This window comes from Haemaphysalis longicornis, unplaced genomic scaffold, assembly GCF_048455015.1.
Source record: "Haemaphysalis longicornis isolate Haplotype H1 unplaced genomic scaffold, Haemaphysalis longicornis Haplotype H1 scaffold_5, whole genome shotgun sequence".
NCBI classification, from domain to species: Eukaryota; Metazoa; Arthropoda; class Arachnida; order Ixodida; family Ixodidae; genus Haemaphysalis; species Haemaphysalis longicornis.
This window is the reverse complement of record NW_027526385.1, coordinates 27,960,666-27,974,078: the sequence shown is the minus strand read 5'-3', so window position 1 is coordinate 27,974,078 and position 13,413 is coordinate 27,960,666. Positions and strand designations below refer to the sequence as shown.

At 45.0% G+C, this 13,413-nt stretch overlaps 1 pseudogene across 1 annotated transcript in view; it reads left to right on the top strand.

The window, feature by feature from the left end:
• The window catches only part of LOC144137999 (fatty acid synthase-like), a 64,379-nt pseudogene extending 54,657 nt beyond the window's left edge, over nucleotides 1-9,722 (top strand). The window contains exons 23-25 of the transcript XR_013315795.1: nucleotides 3,638-3,881; nucleotides 7,663-7,899; nucleotides 8,821-9,722. The product of XR_013315795.1 is annotated as a fatty acid synthase-like (transcript). The remainder of the gene's footprint in view (nucleotides 1-3,637; nucleotides 3,882-7,662; nucleotides 7,900-8,820) is intronic.
• Nucleotides 9,723-13,413: the final 3,691 nt, after the last annotated feature.

Sequence of the window (13,413 nt, the reverse complement as noted above, 5' to 3'; positions counted from 1 at the left end):
ACGGCTGTTCACCAGCCGCTCAGAACCCCGCTTCTCGGAAAGCTGAGGCATGTGCGACAGTTCTTGGTGTCGTAATTCTTGCCGTAAGAAGAAGAAACGAAAGCGAAGGAAGGGACGCGTACAGGGTGTACCAGAAAAGAAGCCGGTCGGAGTAATTCACCCCAGAACACAAAGAAATGAAAGCGAAGAAGGACATGAAAATACGATGTAGCAGCAAACAAGTTTTTTTATAAGTATCGTCAGGCTTTCGACTTCAAAGCACGTAAGCCCAATTAGGTGCCGCCAAGACGTTTTGTTCTATACTTCCGCCTCAGAAAGAGAGCACACGCAGGTATGGGTTAGCCTGACGAACACCTTGCGTAAGCCTCGGGTGTTTGACGACGTATGTGGTACTCGCTGTATGACGAACGACTTCGACGTTGCTTGACGTGTTATGAGCATGGCGTTGCTCTTCATGTCGTTAGGACGCCGAGTTGTGATAGTCTGACGAAAGACCGAATGTAAAGCTTTGATGTGTAACGGAGCTGTCTGGTGCTCGCACATGATGTACCATATGTTTCACCTTGCTTGACACTGACCTACAAAGTGATGTTCAAGTGTGACGTTGCTTGCCTCATGGTTGTGATGGAAATTTGCGACAGTACGTGATTAAGCATAACGTAAAGCTCTGAGTGGTATTGTGCCAACCAGTATGCGCAGCTTGACGTACGAATTTGACTTTAATTGACCAGTGCTTCGGCTAAAGGTTACAGCTACCTGACGTTGAGGCTAGCAAAATAGGTGGCCCATGTCCACCCGTTTATGTGTATTGGCCACTGCTTATCCATGAGATTTTTCGTTTGGTGTATGTCCCAAAACTCAGTGTTGCTGACGTAATGAACACCACGCATTTAGGCCAGCGTTTTTTGCCCGGTTTGATTTTGTGAGAAATAATAACTCGTAGAATATCGCGAACATTTTACTTAGATAGGTTTCGCTGCTAAAAACTAGCAAGACACTAATACGGTGCAATCACCATTCTAGCGTAAATTAGCGAACGTTTATTTATTCCAAAACAATTTTTTTTTTCAACTACCCCTTTTCAGCCGCCCTCCGTGCACGACACTAGGCGGATACAATATTTACGTATGCTGGGTTGGCTCAGCACACTAGTCACAGAAAATACGGTCATAGGGAAACTGGTCAAAGAGGGCAGCTGGTTCTAGGAGATCCTCTACTGGAGACAGTGGTCGCACCGACCTTTTCATTCCTCGAAAATTCGTCACACGCAGCCTTTTTTTGCGAGGATGTTGGAGGGATTCAGATGGCTTCAACCGGATGATTGTCCTATTGACCTCGTAATTGGTTTCTCCTCTTTTGTTTTGTTTTTCTTCAGGTGCTGGCTGGAATTGGTCTTGCAATTTTAAGTTTACCTTCGCTGTACGTTTCTTATTTTCCTTCTCGTTCCACAAAAATTCGTGCCTTATACATTTTTGTTGTCGGGTCTGGGATCAACTTTTCGGTCTTCTCTTCAGTTTTGATCTTCCTTTGCTTATTCTATCCTTTTCTTTAGGTCCAATATTAGTTTACTCTTTTACGCAACCAAAGCATGGCGGAAGCTGTTGAAAGCGCACTGGGACAAAGCTCCATCGCGCTCTAAGTGTTTGCCGACAAAAGGAGGGCGTCGTGTTTAAAAAAGGCATTGTGAATCTGATGTATTGTCAGTTAATATTGCATAGGCATTTTTTGCGGAGAACCGCGCCGCGTGCAATGCTTTGTAGCTTCACAAAAACGCGTGTTTGACAAAAATAGAACAGTTAATTCTTATAATAGTCCATCTGTAGATCAAGGTACAAAACAATAGTAAGAAAACAAAAATCTCCCATTACGGTACTGATAGCAAAATCTGGCAATCAACGTCGGTCGCAGAAAACTGAAAAATTTAAAAGAAACAATATAAATAAGAAATAAAGATGATATGACGAAATCGAAAGTCACGCAATCTACCCTCGTTACTGCGTCGAAGAGAGGAAGAGAGAGTGAGAAACTCTAGTGGACGCTGATGATGTTAAGGTGACCTTTAAGGTTTCGTGACTTATTTTCCAGTTATTTATGAAGTAGTTATAATTTTGGTTTAATCACGTGATGGTGCTAGGTTAGTTACACCTTTGCAATTGTGTTACTTTTTTTTTCAGTTTTTGTCTTCATACATTTTGGTTTTTTACAAGCCCCACCCTTAATGCGGCTAGTGTAGTGCGCTCACGTCTTTTTCTCAGACAAAGCAAGAAAGAAAAGAGAATACGTTGACTCAGCTGGCGTGTTTAAAGGCCACCGAGAATCCTAAGGTTAATGCAATGACCAAATGGCGTAATTAAGTAATCTTAGGCATCAGTAGACAATTCCTAGAATTCCTGTAATTTTTGAACTTGAATGGTACACGCATGGTTGACGAAACAGCTAAGCAGTGACGAGATCGACAAGCGTCCAGTTGCTATGCATACAAGTTTTCGTAGTACGAGATGGCCTATGACTGCTTGCCCTAGTGACGAGTGCACCTATGAGGAGTTGGCTGTGCCAAGTTTAATTCTGAGGAGTTATCCTGCAACCTGGTGGGTCTTCCTACCGTAGTGAGCAAGTTTTATTTGGTTATCTTCAAAAATCCTTGCTTTTCCCTGATTTCTTCAGAAAAATCAGTTCTGAACATCCAGTTAAAATTTCCTTTGTGTTATTTATCACGTGTGCTTAAGCCAATGACCCCATTTTGATGTATACTGTTTTCCGCTTATTATTACCGACCACCTTTGATATTCTATAATATCACGAATTTCTTCGAACGAGCAAATAACACTAAATTGGCATCTGGAAGCCGCAGTATCCATTCTGCCTACACCAAGCAGGCCTTCAACCGGCTCAAGCACTCAAGATATTTGACGAACTCCCTGACAACGCTGAAATCACTACTATATCGACGACCGGTCATACTAGCCTTGCAGGAAATAAAGCAGCGCATCTGCAGCCCGCGATCGCCAACTCCAGGCGTTACCATCAGCACGGCCGAAACCGGATTCTTACCCTCCTCACCTCTCAGCCATTGAACCCACATACAACGCCATCCTGGCCCACTGCAGCATTTCAGGAGGTCATGCTCTCCCCCTCACGTTTCCTATCCACCTAATAAGCATACACCTGGCGCAGCTTCTAAACCAAAACCCATTAGAACCAGCCCATCATCACCCACATATACCCGTCCCTTTACAACGCTTTTTGCCAGTACTGTAACTTACCCCTCACCACTTACCACCTCCTTAAGCTTGAGATAGATCTATGCATTATCTATCGTCACCCACACACTTCACACCCTCTACTTTAAGCTGTGGCAGACCACACAAACCCGATCATCGCCGGACAAACAGCAAGTCGTCACGTTTAGACCCTTTGAAGCACCGCTGGCTCCCGTCTTTTCTACAACGAGGAGGCTGAACTCCCCCCTTACTCTCCATTCCACATCAACAAGTCTTTACTATCATTATCACTACGACAAGCATCTTTCCAGAGGCCTCATCTGTACAACTGTATGGGCACCATGCCTCTCGTCGCGGTTTATGTGCCGCTGATGATGAAGGAGCACGAAGGAACCGGCAACCTTTTTTGCGTGCAGGTCTTCAGCGACGCCAGCGTGCAGAACCAGACAGCGGAGAGTTTCGAGCAGGTGTGCCGACCCAAAGTTCTTGGCACCAGAAACCTCGACGAACTGTCTCGCGAGATTTGCACCGAACTGGATCACTTCGTCGCCTTCTCGTCCGTCTCTTGCGGTAGGGGCAACGCTGGGCAGACGAACTACGGCTTCGCCAACTCAGCCATGGAACGCATTTGCGAGCGCCGTGTTGCCGACGGGCTTCCTGGTGAGCGGACACTGTTGTTGGAATTCTGTTGTAGGGGTTAGGTTCGGCTACCAATCAGTTGTGGAATTAAAAATAGGCCTTCTTTGGGCTACTTAGACGAGACGTTTTTACAGTGAAGGTGTTAGCCTCTCGTTGGTCAGAAAATTTTGCGTAGTAAAAAAAAAAAGTCCAGGCAGGACCCCGCAGTTATCGCCGGAGGCACCAAGCGCGTGTGTCAGGCTAATCAGGCGTGCAGCATAGAGCTCAGCATTCGGATAAAGACCCCATGACAAGCATCTAAACTGCATAATGGATAATAAGGCGCCGGTGAACAATGCAAACCCCCTCTCATGTGTTCTGAGAAAGGTTATGTTTGCAGCTACTCTCGAAAGTAGAGGGGCATTGACGTTATTCGAGGTCTACCGAATGCGTCAGGCTAGGCAGGACCAGCAGTTCTCCGCAAGATGGCGAGGGGATGCGTCAGGACCCAACGTTTGCCGCCAGAGAAGCCGAGTGCAAGAGAAAAGCCCGGCGAGACAACGACGAACATTTCAGAGCATGTGTAGTGGCTTACAACAACTGCGCTGCACATCCGCTTTCGCAGGGCGGGATGGCGACCGTTTTTGTCGTTTGGCTGTCTGTGTGTATGCACGTCTGTCTGACTGACTGTCTCACCCCCGTTTAGGCCGCCCGAGCGAATTAAAATCAATACCTAAAAGACATTTATATAGATAAAACATTTAGGAACAACTAAATCAGGTAGCGCACTTCGTACTTGTCATCACTGTTCAGCAAAAAAATGACATATTTGCTGAAAGACATAACTACGTAACTGATACAGGTAATATTATTTTAATAAAAAAGTAATTTTGGCGATAGCAAACACAGGAAACGCGTTAAAAACCTATTTTATTAACAGAACACTGAAAGGGAGAGCGCTGAAGTCTTGAGCTAATGGCTCGAACGCCAAGCGAAACACTCGCAGTTAGTCTCAAGTGACGGTACACCGAGAGTGCGAACAAGGGAAAATTGAATTGCCTACAGCAAACTGTATTGCGTTTATCTTGGGGGAACGGAGACCGGAGGAGAAGAGCGGGAGTGCGTGGCGTGGAACAGATGTGGGTACGCCACGTGGCAGAGGCTGTAGAAGACTATCGACTCTCGAAATTTCCAAATTAGCGTCGAAGTAAGCACATAGGCAGTCAATTTTTTTATGACTGTGTTCGTACACACTTTTAGCATTGATAAGTGGGAGAACAATGATATTTGCAGTAATCGTCTCTACGGGATGTTTTCACGAGAGACGGAACAGGCGTGTTTGGTAGACATCTTTAATTTTGAAGAACATTTTACATATAGCTCCTTGCGCACAGGGGAAAGCATATGTAAGGTTTAGTGGGAAAAAAGTTTCCTTTCAGAAAAACATTCCCAAAGACGGCTCCGCTTACCGGCGCGTTGAGCGACTCGCGGATAACTTGAAACTTCTACCACTTAAAACAAAGGCTACTGACGCTATCGCCCTAGTTCTTTTTATGTAAGTGCTTTGCATACTCGCGAATGGACAAACGTATTCGTTATTGCCTGATTGTAAATGTTTTGAAAATTGCCAAAACGTGTGGCTTTTTTTTGTCGGAATCTAAACGAGCTAAGTTGTTGAACCTTTTTGTGTTATTCTTCTATACTTGGTCAATCTTCGTGCCAATTTTACGTTATGGGGTCAAGACTGTCCAATTTAAAGAAACAAAACACACTACTGCAGCTAGGTAACGCGTTTTGGTAGATTGTTAAAGCCCATTAAAAAAGCCATAGATTTTCGCGAACTTTTACTAATAAAATCCGAGTTTGCTTTCTATAACCTACGTCAAAAATATGTTGCACTATTGGTGTTGTTTTTCAGCTACAAGGCGCCAAATATGGCCTTGTTAGCAGTATCGCGGTGACATAATTAGTGGTATGTAAATACCTTACGACCGCGAGGAAGGGCGAGAAATGGCCGTTAGAAAGCAAAAACCCTTTTTTCAATAGGCTTTCAAAATATACCAAAATGCGTTACCTAATTCCAGTACAGTTCTCTTTCAAATTGAACTGTCTTGACAACAGAAACTAAAATTTTCACAACGATTGAACAAGGGTGGACGAATAAGTGTAAAAAAAGCAAAATTACCTTGCTTGTATAGATTCCGAGAAAAAAAGCCCCACATTTGGGCAATTTTCAGAACTTTTTTATATGGGAATTTTTATTAAAATAATTAGCTCTGAAAGCCAAACACGAATACGCTAAATCTTTTGGGAGTTTGTAAAGTGCTTACGTAAAATTAACTAGGTTGATACCTGCAATTGTATTTGTTTTACAGTGGTAGAAGTTTCAAGCTTTCCGCGAGCCGCTCAACGCGCCAGTGATCCGAGCCTTTTTGGGATTTATTTTGAAAACGAGGAAAAATTTTTCCACAAAATAACTTAACATATCTTTTCCCCTGAGCGCAACGAGCTAAATGTAAGATTTTTGTCTAAATTAAAGATATTAACCAGATGCGCCTGTCCCATCTCTCGTAAAACACCCGACGGCTGTTGAAAGCGGGTAGATTTCTTCATTGCCTGCGGTGGCAGTTTCCTTCAACTTCTCGACTGACATTAACAAACGCAAGGTAGACCGCCGAGCTGAAAGGATCTCGCGGGGGCGGAGTCGCATGAGCTAGTGCGGTAACATCGTTTAGCGAAGGATGGGAGGGAATGCATTTATGACTTCTTGCATACGTTCTGAAGCGGTAACAACGTTCCTTTTGGGAACTATTCAATGAATTCTCCGTGCAGTGCGCCGTGAGCATTGCGGTCTTCGTGCCCTGAATGATTTTTGCGTTGATCGTCGCTGTATAAACAAAATATTCTCGACAATACCACCAAAGCATGTTTCATTCCGGCAAGAATCAAAAGAGCATCGTGATTCTCTCGCCTTCCAAACTGCTTCATCAAAACTTTTCACCTATGGTTGTCTAAAACCTTTACCCTGCGTGTGTGGTCAACCATTATTACAGTCTTAAGCAGCATACCCATCAAGATTCTATATGGAACTGCCCGACCATATGGCAACAGAACAACTACAAGACATCAATAGAGTCCTGGGAAGCGGCACTGTCCAGCTCGGACCTCTCCAGTCAGCGAGAACTGCTGGAAAGAGCCAAGCTAGGGGCTTTCGCCACTGGAGTCCTGGAAATAGGATTCCACCCTTGACTCCACCCCCTCCTCTTCTACCTTTGTGAATAAAGTTTACCACCACCACCACCACCTGATCGGAATCTTGATGCGATGCGCATTAGACTACACTTACCCGGGTACGTTCGAGGAGAATGCAATTTAACGATACCTGGCGTATCGTCTTTGATTGTGAACTTTTAACAGCCGTATTATTGTAGGTCAAGCATTTTTGTAAGTCTGCAGAAGGGTGCGCGTCGCGCTGGGGTAGGAGCAGATTTCCTGGCCCACCGGTGGCCTCGCAGAAACCGGATTTCAGAGCCACCGATAACGAGCGCAGTCCTTTCGCCGGGGCTGGTTTGTCTCCCTTCCGCTAGGGGAGAAATACAGGAAGAAGACTTCCAGCGCCGTCGTTTAGCAACCGTTTTTTTTTTGTTGTTGTTGTTGTTGTTGTTTTGCGCGAACCGTAAAATTTGAGCGGCGGTGGCGCTGACGTTCTCAAGCGAGCAACCATTGACATTAGAGCCGAAACAGGAGAACCACAGCGGCGCTGTTTCTGTAAATTTCGCACTGGGCGGAACTGGATTTCATTTTTTTTCTTTTTGTATTGCAGGACTTGCAATCCAGTGGGGTGTGGTGGCCGATGTTGGCTACAGCCATGACACTTACGGTGAAGGTACCCCTATCGACGGCTCAGTTCCTCAGCGGATCGCATCCTGCTTGGCGGTAATGGACGCCTTCCTCCAACAAGGGCAACCGGTTATGTCGAGCGTGGTGAAAGGCACCCGGTCCCTAAAGGCGATGAAAAGGAAGCAGCGGGATCTTGTGGAGATAATCGCCGAAATTTTCGGTGCGTGTGCACAAGTCTATTATAATTCATATACCGTTATTTCTTGTGAGAGGAGTTTCCACGCAGAAGGCTACTGAAAAGGTACCTTGTCGCGGTAACTACCCTATTGAAAAAGTTGGCATCCTCTGAATTCTTAGAACAGAAGACCTAGTTACTGTAGAGTTTAGCGATTCTGTCAACCGTGCACGCTGAGATAGTGCGGTAATTCTGCCAGCAGAGGCTGTCAGCTAGTCTTCCAATTTATTGAGGTGGGAGAATTGTTGCGGGAATAGCCACGTCGCTTGCGGAACCCCGGTGCTGTTGTAGCCACCAAAGAACTACGCGTATTCTAGAAGCTATTGCTGCAGGCTACGCTATGAGGTACGCATTCAGCTACAGCATTAGTGACACTAGGAGCTACACTATGAGCATTGTTGACGTGGTGAACAGGGGATGACAAATGTTGTTTGCATGGCAGCTACTTCAAAAATTCAAACGACAATTATGGGGGAATGCGAAGCTTTCCACAATCAAATCCAACATCAAAGGAACCAAGCCAGAACCTAGTTGTATAATTGTTTACCGCTTCTTGTGGGATGTGTGAATATAACCTAAGACTGTGCACTTTTATGGGGACAGTATTTCTTATGGGGACGGTTTACTGCACTTTGCTCTTCTTTTTTATTTTCGTGACAATATTATGATAATACTCGGGATGTTAAACCGTCTCCCCACTGTCGCGACGACCCAACGAAGGGTAATGACTACAATGCTGTCACGCACACCGTGTGGATCGACTCCTTATATCAAGTCGAGAGCTCGAGTATTTCGGGCATTCCCTAAAACCAGACAAATACACTATGTAAAAATGTATTTTTTTTGCTTTTCCAGTTTAGCTTTTCGTGCTCCCTGCGATGGCTGACTGCGGTTCATGATTCGCAGGTGTCAAGGACCCCTCGGAGCTGAACCCTGCCGTGACTCTCGGTCAGATGGGCATGGATTCCCTGATGAACGTTAGAGTCAAGCATACTATTGACCGTGAATGCGGGCTGTCCTTGTCTGCGCAAGACATCCGACTGCTCACCTTCAACCGACTACGCGAGATATCCCAAGTGGCAATTGAAAGCACTTCTTAGTCCACCTGGTTTGTTCGCGCCTGTGAGACGGACGCAATTAAAGGCATATATAACTTTTCAGCTAAAATAATTTTATTCCAAGGCAAGAAATATACGCTTTCGTGTTTATGCATTGTAATTTGGAGTTGATGCATGACATCCCATCTCAATCATAACCAGAAAAATTCCGACAACTTCTGCACTCTTTCTTTACGTCATAGAAACTGTAGTTTGGTTGTTTACATCTTTTTGTGCCACCTCCTGTATCGCTCCAATGTGTTTATAATCATTTGTTATGATTCCCTTTTCTCCCCGGCTCAGCTTAAGGTCATTTGTTGTTTGATAGCACAGCACGCGCTTTCTTTTTTACAGCTTCACACTTTCTGATCGCAGGCATTTTTGTACTGTATAATGTCCTTATACGTACGAGATAACATTCTGTTTTTAATCGGTCTTTACAAACAAGAACAATTTGCTTTGTACGCTCTGCTATAGATAAATTTTGGCTGCGTGTGTACAAGGCATTTTCTACTGAGTTGTATTCCACATATCTCTTTTTCTTCCTATCTGCAATGTTCCCATGTGCAACTTGAAATGGCCTTTTTTTGTGCGTTATCTTATTTTTCTCTTCATTGACATATAACGTGTTATTTGTGGCTCTGTTTTTTTATTTTTGGAAATTTGATGTTATCTTACAATGCTGTCGCGACACTTGCCCTTTGTCGTCCCCCCTTACTCAATCACCTGCAATAGGTGCCTGTAAGGTATCTTTAAATAAATAAATAAATAAAGTTCCTGAAAATTTTTATTGATTTGCAATTCGAGTTTTGCCAGGGAGTTGGGAATTTGGCTCAGGAGGTGCAGTGACAGTTTTTAGGTGGAGTAGAATTCGCTGATTTTGACTGCTGTATACCGCGCACCATGACACGGTCTGTCCAAAGAAACGTTGCTGGAAACCGCAGCCTTCACAAGCTTTCTCAATATTTTACAAACAGCAAGTTACCGTGTTCTGGACGGGATGCATTTGCTTAGATAAGGCTCATTTTATTGAATTCATTGTAAGAGTGCAGCCACAGTAGCGAAAGAAGTGTTTGAAATCTTCAATTGAAACCTCAATTCATCGCAAAAAACACCCAGTTCAGAGTGTGAAACCAATAATCCATATCTTCGTGCCACGCAAAAAACGGCCCATCACAAAAAGACGTCACAGGCACAAGCGCGACGCTTGTACCTTTTACGTCTTTTTGTTCTCGTCTGCTTTCTTTGCGCGACACGAAGTTATCGATCACAGACACCGGCTATTCCAAACTCAAACTCTCCTGGTCTACAAACGGCTGCCCGTTACAGAGCTCCTTTGTCTGGAATTCTTATATTCGCTACTTCACTATCACCTTGCTTGAGATGTATCTGTTTACGTCACCCCAGTTTCCACCCGTCAAACTGGTCGCTCTCATTCTGTATACTTAAACCCTTATTTCGTCGGTCTAACTTGTGTAGGTTTCTTTCTTCCGCGAACAATCCCAGGATGGAACAATTTCCCCGCTCATTACCTCTAGACATAAGATCTTCATGAACCGTATGTTTTATTTATAGGAGTTTTGCCTCGCACTGCGCCTGTTTGCCGGATGCTTTTATTTGATGCATTGTGTTTCTTTCGCTCTCCTCTTACTGAAATGTATCCTTTACTCAAGCTCTGTACGCATCTATTGATTCTGTGATTGTATATGTGCCCCTCCTGCTTGGGACTTTTGACTGGAGTAATTAAAAAAAAATTTCAATCCTTAATTTAAGCATTTCTATAGCAGTTTCGTCAATCAGCGCTGAACATGATGATGATGATGATGATGATGATATGTTATTTTCTTGCTGAGACAGGAAAAAAGATCGTTTTAGAAGTATTGGAGTTGGCGATCGTGGGCGTATAGCTATGCGTTTTCGCTGTTGTGCTTTTATTCGAAAATGGAATTGAACGCCTGACGTGTAGCGCCAACACACAAAAACGAGTCAGTGCTTAAGACACAACAACACGACGGATCCAACAAGACGAAAGATCCAACAGTGAATCTTCCGTCTCGGTGGATCTTTCATCTCATCAAATATTCAGGCTTCATTGGATCTTTTGTCTTGGTTGATATTCAGGCTGTATTGGATCTCTGTGTGACTCTGATAATGAGGCTCTGTGTAATATATAAACGTCAGGAGCACTCTACAGTCACCTTCAATGCCTAATACAGCAGAATAATAGCGAGAGCGTCTGTGGTTACGGTGCGAATATATAACTGCGCTTAAGTGAACGATAATTTAAATTTTATCTGTACTTCCGCCATTAGCCTTTCCACGTTGTCGCGAATGCTATTTTCGAACAACAGCTTCAAGAAGATAAAATCACTAGTTTACGAGCTATAGGCTATCACTCGCTTATAGACTGCAGAACGCCCACAAAAAAAAAAACATTTTTGCGGATGCGCTGACTTCGCCTTTATGCCTGCGTCTGCGTTTCCGTGTGTGCGTGCGTATGAAACTTGTTAATTTCATCTTACAGAAAGCGCCAATGGCCTATCTAAAAATAATACGTTCAAGAACGAACCGAGGTTTCTTCCCGCCGCATGCACACGTGGAACACTTTAAGCCGGCGTAACTCAAAATTGGAGTATCTACTCGCCCGATTATTAGATGCGACGCTGAGAGGAGCATCTCTTGCCGGCGGCCCTGTCCTGCGTCCGTCGTCGTCGGCGTCCGCGTCCGCGTCCGCACAGCTGCGTCTCTCCTCTGCTCACCCCCTCTCCTCTCGCCGTGATAGCGCTCGCTCTCCCCCAACATCTGTGGCGCGCGCAGTGCGGCGCGCTCTCACTCCGCCGGTGGGCGGCGCTGCTCGCGGCGCAAGCGCGCTGTGCACATGTGCAGCGCCCTCTCTCTCCGCGCTCTCCTCTCCTTCGGGCGCGCTGCGCATTAAGCGGAGTGCCGCGCCCGGCCGGTCTCTCAGTCGACGGTCGTCCACGCTACGCTTGCTCTCTCTCTCTCTCTCTCTCTCTCTCTCTCTCTCTCGCATTACCCGACGATTGCTCACGCAATTCGAGTAATCGACCCAACGGAAATGCACAATGGAACCCCCTTCAGCGTCGCATCACACCAGGGTTCCCGCGATGGGAGATGGGCGTAATTTTTTTCATTTATAAATTAGGTGGCTCTGCGGGAGTGCACCAGTCGCTTTTATACCATTCAGATAATTTGATACTTTCTATGGCTCAGCTTAAATATATATAAATATGAGAAATGGTCCCATTTTACTGTGCCGCTTTCGATGCTGCGGAAGACTGTGCGCAATACCGGTCTCACCATCGTGAGTAGATAAAGCATAAAAGTGTGAGTATGGGTCTTCGATAATTGTTTTAATGTTTTAAGCAACTTAGTAAAGTAAATAAGGGCAGCATACTGACCTTAAATGTGACAGTGTGTCAAATTATGCCACACTTCGATAGAAGTGATGCTCCCAGTTCTTAATTTCAGAGCCACAAACCATTACGGTGTTGGGAGGGCGGCTCGGTTATTTAGCTAACCCCTAAGGTAAAGCTTCGCGATTCATTTTTGTACACGTTTTGTAAAATCCGAAGGCACATATTTGTGATAGGATTGCGTCGGACGTCTTACGCCGTCTGTAGATGTCTGAGCACGCATTCGATGGTTTAGCGCACGACGATACCTGAGTGAAAAGTGTTGGCGATAGTCTTGGCCGAGGGTTGCGGAACACCCGCCAAAGTCTTCTAGCCACAGATGTGACATATGACGGATATTTTTCAGAGTTCAGGAGTATGTATCCTTAATACCAAGAATGACCATTTAGATAAGCGGGGACCACCTGTGACGTTGTGCCTTACACATGCCCTTGTATATGAAAGTCCATTTGCCTTAATTGGACAATGAAGTGATCTCTAAACATTGTAAGACTACTTTCGCAAATCGCAGTCTGGAGTCCCTGAGTCATGTTTCAACCACCCTGCGTGCGTTTACGCTAATTTATATAGTTAGGAATAGGTCCTGCAGTGTTGTACTCCTCTCTGAATCCTTCTTACGAGCTTTCTATGATGTTTCGTATGACACTCTATCTTGCAGGCTTAATTTGATTGCGCCACTGCGCGGCTCACCTACCCTCCGACAGTCAGTAGGCCGGCCGCAGCGTGGTCGTCGCGATTCTTTCATTCGGTTAAAACTAAGCCCGACAAGATTTCTGTCCGGAGGAATGTGGCTTTATATTGTTAGTTTGTAGACTGCGTCAACCTTACGAAAGCCGATGAAGTCAATGTAGTTCTACACTAGCGCGCATGCAATACATAAATTGTCTCACGGCGCTTCGCTGACTTCACTTCACTGGAGCTGTAAGCTGCAAATACCGGCGCGACAGGTACGCTAGTGGAAAATCTCA